This window comes from Cryptotermes secundus, unplaced genomic scaffold, assembly GCF_002891405.2.
Source record: "Cryptotermes secundus unplaced genomic scaffold, Csec_1.0 scaffold1840, whole genome shotgun sequence".
In the NCBI taxonomy this organism is placed as follows: domain Eukaryota; kingdom Metazoa; phylum Arthropoda; class Insecta; order Blattodea; family Kalotermitidae; genus Cryptotermes; species Cryptotermes secundus.
The window spans coordinates 71,151-80,071 of NW_019721531.1; the positions used below are offsets into that span (position 1 = coordinate 71,151).

General features: G+C 39.8%; 1 long non-coding RNA gene across 1 annotated transcript; it reads right to left on the reverse strand.

Annotated features, from left to right (window-relative positions):
* Positions 1-937: 937 nt before the first annotated feature.
* LOC111875578 lies at positions 938-8,094 on the reverse strand. The gene is made up of 2 exons (XR_002844747.2): positions 7,659-8,094; positions 938-1,527 (listed from the first exon to the last, which is right to left on the reverse strand). It is a non-coding gene; the product is annotated as an uncharacterized LOC111875578 (long non-coding RNA).
* Positions 8,095-8,921: the final 827 nt, after the last annotated feature.

The window sequence follows — 8,921 nt, forward strand, 5'->3', positions numbered from 1 at the left end:
AATATTTGGCACATAGGAGTGGGAAGTACTTCCTCGTATTATTAAAAGGTAAAGTTGTCCCTGTGCTTAACTAATTAAGCACTAAGACATGAAGACATTAAGAGGGAGTGGATGTATAGATCCACATTTTCTTGATCTAAGCACTAGCTGCAGGAGTGGTTAGCTTAATGTCCCTGCCACTTTACTGCCAGGGAAAGAGCCCCTGGTATCCATTGGACAGAAGGCTGTGTGGACCCCAGAGCCAGTCTGGACTATGTGGCGAAGTGAAAATTTTTGACCCTACCAGGAATCGAACCCTGACCCCTCAGCCGTCCAGCCCATAGCCAGTCACTATACTGACTGTGCTATCCTAGCTCATACCTCCTGGTATTATACTGATTATAATGATGTACCTATGCAATTTGATTATATGTGGGAGCTGGCATTAGTAATATTTACTTAGTGTTGGGATATTGTATTCCTCTTTCTCACCATTTTCTTGCTGTAACCTGTCAAAGAAGATGTTGTGTGGTTTGCAAGGAAGATAGGGTGAGCAAAAATTGCATGCACATTACTGCACTGAGCAGTATTTCAAAGCATAAAAAAGTCAAAGAATTACAAGATAACACATTTAAAACATGAAACTATAAATTCCAAGGCTTACCGCACATAAGAAATAACAGAATAAGTTGGTTAAAATGAGACATGAATGAGGTAAAGCTATCCCTGAGCTTAATTAAGTACCACCACACTATGAAGATGTATACAGTAGAGGTATAGCTCAATGCATTCTTAACTTTAGAACAATGTGTCTGTTAGCCAGCTTCATGCTTCACCTTCAAGAAGAGCCATTGGTACCCAGCGGACATGCCTCAGAGCCAGTCTTGGACACAGCAGTGGTGAAGACAAAAATTCCTGACCTTACCAGGAACTGATAACTGGATGTCCAATCTGTAGCTGGTCTCTTTACTAGTAACATATCTGGATTATATTAGCTGGAAATAAAATCACTTCATTCCCATAATAAAATTAAACCTGCCAAATAATCAAATTCAAAATCAGTGTCCAATAAAAATGGTTGTGAACTGCAAGTTGCAATTCAGTTCAATTTCATAACACTATAGCCTTAAGCACATTGTTAACCTTACAATTGCAACAAGGGCACCTTCTAACTCCTGTCCAAACTTTTAATGCACACTTATAACAGCAACATATATGACCTATTTTGCCATGGACAAATATACCATTCTTTGGATTCACCAAGCACATCATACATATGTCAGAGTTGCTACTGCTAGGGACCCCAGGTACTTTTTGTGAATCAGTTACACATTTAGGTTCCGTCCTGCATGAAAACTCCTGACTTGATCCTAAACCACTATCCGTACGGATATTTGAAGGCCCTGCAGTATCACCACCACTTTTCAAAACCACATTCTCTTCACAGATGTCTGATAAAGTAGTCAGGCGTCGTTTCTTGGCAGAATTTGAAGATCTCCTTTTTCTCTTTCTCCCACGCGGCCGTGGAGGGAAGAAATTTTTTCGAACCTGTAAATAAAATTCACTTGGATAAGAGTAAAGCAAGGATATTCATCATCGTCATTATTGGCAAAACTGCCTTTTTTGAGCCATAGCCTTCCTTAGAAGATTGTGCCACAAAGCATCCATTTCCGTTTCTTTGGATTTTATGACAATATTCTTTTACAGGGCAAGGTTATCACAGCCTTGCATCCAACCCCTAACCTGGAGGACCAGGTCCCTTTACTTATGTCCCCCAGTGACAGGGTGGCCCAATTATATACCTCCAGGCACTGGGTTCCCTTTTCATTGCCTTCTATGACTCACAGTGAGGCATTTTAACCAGCCTCCATACAGGGCAAAGCAAAGCTACTACAGCACAATTTTTGGAGTGAAATGTTTAAAATTAAGATTTTCTCTTCACATAANGTTTCAAATTCTTACATGAGAAAACAATTCACACAATTTATCCCAAAATTTTACAGAATAGGAAAGTGCAGAATTTGATGTAAACAACAGGAAGGTAAGTGTGGGATAAGCGAGCAATAAGGGCTTGGTTCATGAACATGTTTGTTTATGTAGAATTTGAGGCTCTCACATTGTAATTATGAAGAGTTGTATCTCCTTGGATATAATGCCTTGTAGTCTGTTGAATGTCAACTTGTTTCAGAGTTCACCTCAGTCTTCACGGTGCGATATCACCCAAGCAAGAAACCAGCGTGTATGTTTGTGGCAAACAAAACGTGAAACTAGGTGGCAAGCTGTGCTTGTCACTGGCTTTCACAATGGTTTCTTGCTTGGCCGATTCTTCTAACCTAAAGGTGGAGGTAACATGTTCCTCTGAAACAATGGTTGACTTTAAACAGACTATATGACATTCTATCCCAGAAGATATAACCCTCTAAATAGATTTATGAAGACAGACTGATAGGTAGTGGTAATAGTAGCAATGGTATGACACTTGTAAACATCTGTCGCTTAATAATGAAAACTTTTTGAGTGATCAAACATGCCAGTATGCAGACAATTTTGGTACAGTAGGCCAGAAGTGGCCGCAGTACAAGGGACTTAGTCCCATCCCACTAGCAATAATAATAATAATAATAATAATGCAGAAAATCTCCAACATTTCAAAGACTGTTTGTCTCCTTTCATCAGAGACTGGAGTGATGGTTGATCCAACTGTTTACTGTACACATACAAATTATACATAGAGATATTGGGTTTTCGGACTTTATCCATCATCCTGGCTTTTAAGATAACTAAGAAAAACACGACGTTTTGGAAACTGGATCTGTTTCCGTCCTCAGGTGAGGGAAAACACCTATTCTGTTGGGCCCCTTAGAAAGAGCTACCCTCAATCGTCCAGTGATTGAGGCTAGCTCCTTCTAAGGGACCCAACAGAATAGGTGTTTTCCCTCATCTGAGGACGGAAAAAGATCCAGTTTCCGAAACGTCGTGTTTTTCTTAGTTATCTTAAAAGCCAGGATGATCGATAAAGTGGGAAAACCCAATATCTCTGTGTGTTATACACCATCGTCAGAATCCTATAGTAACTACTTATACAAATTATAGCCCAGAATATTATCTCTTTGTAAAAAGACCTATAAGAGAACAGCAGGCACACTCAAGGCAGTCGCCCATCATAGCTGGGCCAAAGTCCATGTAATGTAAACTTATCTATACTTAAGAAGGGAATAAAGTACTGTGGGCTACGTATATGCAGAGGACATTACAAGGCAGGACTCCACAATAGAACTTGATATTACGAAGTAAATATGGTAGGCCATGAACCAGCGAACAGTCTTTTGTTTTGATATTTTATTTATACTCTATGTATGTTGATATTTTGAAGTAGAGATATGAAGTGTAGTCAGTTAAGTCTGTGTATCAAGAAGAAACAGACTTCCATCCCAAATGTGACCTTTGCTTATTTAAGAGTGTGACCTGGGATATTACATCACCCACAGATTACTCTGACACCCTATTAAGTAAAATGTGGGAATGTTATGGGCCTAACTACAAGGGGATACAATGCACTGCAAAGCAGAAGCTGCATTAGTCCACCCCTCACTAATTTATTCACTGAAGACAATGTACAGTATGCACCAAAAATGCAGTACTGAAACTCGGGCATTTCGAACGCGCATGTGCATTTGTCGACAGGGCATAGCTCCAGCCGCAGGTGTTCCCAGTAGTGAAATGGAAGCTGTGTTGTGCAGCTGTCGTTGGAAATGAGTCTCTCGACAGAGGAAAAAGTATTCATAGTTGATTATTATTTCCGCTCATACGGAAGTGGTCGCCAGACAACTCGCTTCCTTGGTTTTGAGCGGCCAGATGTTATCGTCCAGAAACCGCTACATAGTACACGTGTGATGATATGGTGTGCCGTCTCACCACACGGTATATTAGGCCCCTATTTCATTGACGATGAGGAAGGCAATGCTCTTACTGTCACCCAAGAATGCCACAGGGACATGGTGATTGGATCATTTCTTCAGGATTTGAGCAGGCTCTGTCATGCAAGGGGCCTTCACATGAATAGACAGTGGTATCAACAGGACGGCTTTTCATTTCAGTACTGTATTTTTGGCGCATATTGTATTACAGAATGTGAATATGGAAGTTTCTTCTTTTGCAAACAGTCACAAGAAGATATCCCAACAGACTAGTTCACTAGAATAATGTCCGAAACGAACAGCTAACTCAACTGGATGCTTGATATGAGCATATTACAATGGCAATACATACAACTGCCTGAATTAATATTTCCAAGTGATGGCAGCAGTTAGTCACTCGACATTAAGATGGAGATGGTAAGCACCTCAGAGACGTTGGCAATACAACCTACTTCTACATGGTGAAATCACCCAGAAAGAGGATGCACAGTAACTCTTAATGCAGACTAACTGTACCAGGTTTCACTGTAATTATATAAATGTTTCGGGAACTCCATGGAACATGCGATAGCATAGTTGGTTGAGGCACTATGCTACAAGCTAGAAGGTTGTGAGTTCAATTCCTGCTAAGGTCACTGGATTTTTCAATTGATCTAATGACTCAGCCTTTAACAGAAATGAGTACCAAGAATCTTCCTGGGGGTAAAGGGTGGCCAGAGTGTAAGGCTGACAACCTCACTGCCAATCTGCGAGCCAACTCTCTAGAAGATGTGATAGCCTTGATGTCTCACAACTCTTTGGGCCTCCACAGCCTGTTACAGGGATAGCTTTACTTTTTCCTTTCTCCAGGAACTCCAAGAAGCAGAATTACATGGCTGCTAGCAGTGCGGTCAGAACAAAGTTGCTTTATGTAAGCACTCAGCACAGACATGTTGAAGTCTAATGGGCACCAAGCATTATTTGTAACCTAACTTATGAGTATAAACATAATGCAGTAATCTTAATAGTTTGCATCCTGTTGTATGTCTCAAATACGATATAAAGCATACAAGAATACACTGTCTATACAACAACACTGTATTTTAAAAGAAAGAAGACACTACTGTATCAACATTTCTTTTTAATAAAGCTTTTATGGATGCGACATGTTTTGACCCTTATATTGGGCCATCATCAGGTGTAAAATGTTCGGCTTTAAGCTTGCTGAACTGCATCCAATTATCATTCAGTTCACTAAATAAGGATCCTTATTGTGTTTTGGACTTAATTCAAATACATAAATATACCGCTATATCACAGAGACATAGTGATCAGCTTGCATGTATTCACTCATAAGAATAGAACAACTTAATACACATCACGTCACTGAATTATGAGCTTCAGCTCAAGACAGTACTAAGGGAGTGTCATGACCTATCCCACATGAGAAGATTCCTTTACGCAGGCACCCTATGGTACAGTCACTTCCACTGGCAAAAATAAGTTAACATGTAACGGTCACAGAGTCCTACCAAAAATACACAATTTTTAGCTTTTCTTATCTTAATCTTCGGCATCTGGTTTTTAATTTCTCATATTCTTAATTTAATTTTAATTGTATCATTTAAATACATTCAGTTAAATTTTGACCAAGATTTATTTTATATATATTTATGTACTTGAATTAAGTCCAAAACACAATAAGGATCCTTATTTAGTGAACTGAATGATAACTGGATGCAGTTCAGCAGGTTAAAGCCGAACATTGTACGCCTGATGATGGCCCATTATAAGGGTCAAAACATGTCACATCCATAAAAGCTTTATTAAAAAGAAATGTTGATACAGTAGTGTCTTCTTTCTTTTAAAATACAGTGTTGTTGTATAGACAGTGTATTCTTGTATGCTTTATATCTTATAATGCAGTAAGTTACATGATCTTGTTTGCAGCTTAAGGGTTACCGTGGGTAGGGTGAAGCTTGGGAACCTATTCATGAGCAAGGAATTGTACTGTCAGACTGGGGGGGAGGAAGGGCCGCAAACAAGAGGACACATAATGCACTGGGGAGGCATTTTACACACTGCAACCATGGCCGCCATACCAAAATTTCACATTCTTAGCTGGAGTGATGTATGTTATCACTGTCCAACAAATCAAAATATAAATTTTGTTTGGTCCACATGTTCATTTACATTCTATAAAACAGTGATCTCGAGTAAAACAGTGACAAGGTGCTCTGGGCAGTCACCACAAGAGTATCATCTTCTGGGATATACCACTATGTAATCTGGTGAAACTTGACAGATGCTTCTGAGAAACATGTCACCTCCATCTTCAGGGACAAATAGTAAGCCAAGCGAGAAACCATCATGAAGCAGGCAGCATGCAGAGAAAACTACATGTGGGAAGGACAGGGCTATGAGGGAACTTGCAAGCCAACAAGTCTGCTTCAACTGGCTATCTCTGAGAAACAGAGAAACAACTGGAGATTAGGGAATCAAAAGTAACTACCCCAGGCAGTGGAAAGGATAGTTCTGCAACCTGCTGACGTTGTAGTATCTAGGAGGAGTTGCATGTGCGCACGTGTGTAGCAGGCAAGCAAGGAGGGTGGGAGAGAAGTCATGTACATGGGCACAGGAATGCAGCAGTGGATACAAAAAGACAAGATACAGTGGCTGGGAAGCCTGGAGAGGAAAGAAACATTCAAGAGTTGATGGTTACATGGAAAGGATGTGGTCAGTATTCAGAGAGAGGCAGATTTCATGGATCTATGTGGCCTAGTGGAACCCATCTTTGGAGTCTTGTAGGACAGGCTTCCTATGATCTTGCAGGAAGCAGAAGAGTGCCATCCTTGCTGTTTCTATTATTTGGATGGAACTCAAATGCAGTCACCTCCCTTTTAACTTCTCCCTCATGTTCCCATGTCTGCAACTTGCCAAAGCAGCCTGTTTCACAGCCTGAGGTAGTTGTTCTTATCGTGTATCCCAGTGGTTATCCTATTTCACAGACAGAACCTATGGGAGCAGACTTCTTGGCTTACAATTTCCCTCCCAACATACATAGCTCCTATGGTGATAGGTGGTTCCTCTTACTGTGTGGCATAGCTGTTATGAACAAGGGATACATGAACACATACCTCAAAATTTGAACTTAGGGATGGAAGCACAGCAGTATAATCAGCAACTTTTGAGACACCTGCAGATGACCAATGTTGGTTCAAACATGCAGTGTGCATACACCAGTGACACAGAGATTTTAAAGGTCAATTAAAAAGATAGTTGCATGTGAGACGGCTAATAACTAATAGGAACAAACTAAAGCATAATTTTTAAATGTGCATGTTCACTCTCCTTAAATTCTAATTTCATATGAAGTCATGAATATTTTTATTGCAAATAAACATGTTCAGATATTCTAGCAATTATTACGTTTCCTGATTATTACATGTACTACATGATGTGAGATGGCGATGTCATCTGAAGACCCACTGCCATTTTACTAGCTGAGTCAGACAGGGTCACTAAACATGAGTGCTGATAAAATGTAATTCTGAACCAAGTGGTCCTGTTAAATTCTGCATTTTCTGCTCCAAAACCAAGGTAAACAGATATGTGTTAACCATTCAGGTTTGGTACAAGGTGTACACAAAGACACACAATGGAAGTAGCAATTTAATGCTCTTAAACACGTATACAGCAACTCATACATACTATCCATATTACTGAAGACAGTGTCTTCTCTTTGACTGGCCAGCTTCTGCCTTAAGGAGCCACTACACTTACCTTAAAACAAATCTCACAGTTGAGAAAGCAAGGGAACTTCTTAGAACGATTGCACTGCACACATATCTGCCTCTGCCGATTCAGAGCAAAACAAAAATACAGAAAGTGGCCAATATTCTGATACTCAATACCTAATTCCCAGTGACAGAAACAAAATAATCTGCAACATTTGCAAACAGGCGAAGAAAATGTTTATGAAATTAAACTCAGTTATAATGAGGAGATTTAGTTTTCTTCATAATCTTTACATCCACTTATCCCTAATCAAGAAGCTGAACTCTGTCATGGGAAAGGAGCCCTTACTCATGAAAATCCAATGAACTTTCTTAGGTTTGAGAGTAGAACATCTCTACAGCTCAGATGAGGTTACTGACTATAAATCTGAACTACCTAACAAGAGATGTAATGATTCGGTATGCCAATCTGAAAATCCTGGGTTAGGCTTCACACTGTTACATAAACTTGAAGCCAGTGAGATTTTTACTCATGTCCACAGTGTTTCAGTGATAATAAAGTTGTTGCTGCTGCATGTAAAACCCAAGTTGCATAAATCTTTGGCAACATATGTGGACAGCATGTCAAAATGAAAGGCAAGGAAATGAAAAATCTATGCTAGCTATCTAAAACATTGTTTGCTACAGGCTTGGGATCACAATGCACACTCAAAATACCTATTCAAGCAGGGAGCTCTGATGTTTACAGAGAGGGGTACAGCACATAGTTAGTATGCCTCTAGTCTGAATACTGGTGCCATCATTTAAATGCATTATATGAGAGGCCCAACTTCCTGCGAGTTAACAATGACACATAGCACTCCTGCCAAGCAACACTACCATATTAGTATGGAATAAGAAGGAAGTTTCCAGACATACATAATGCTAAATAATATTAACAGCACAACAGCTAAGAGCAGACAAAGAAGAGTCATACCTCCTGGGATATAACACCGTGTAATCTGCTGGAAGTCGATATTTTGGAAGAACATGTCACCTCTATCTTCAGGGTCAAAGAATAAGCCAAGCAAGAAACCAGCATTAAGCAGGTAGTAAGCAGATCAGTTGCATTTCAATGGACTACATGGCATCATATTCCAGAAGATAAAACTCTTCATAACCACTGTTATGAGAAAGTCAAGTCCTACAACAGTAGACTATCTACACAACAACCAAGTTGATGGAAGACAGAAAGAAGTTGTGTAATGGATACTATTAAACTTTTGCATTCTGTATCTTGATATACTCATCTGGCACAAGTAACACACCA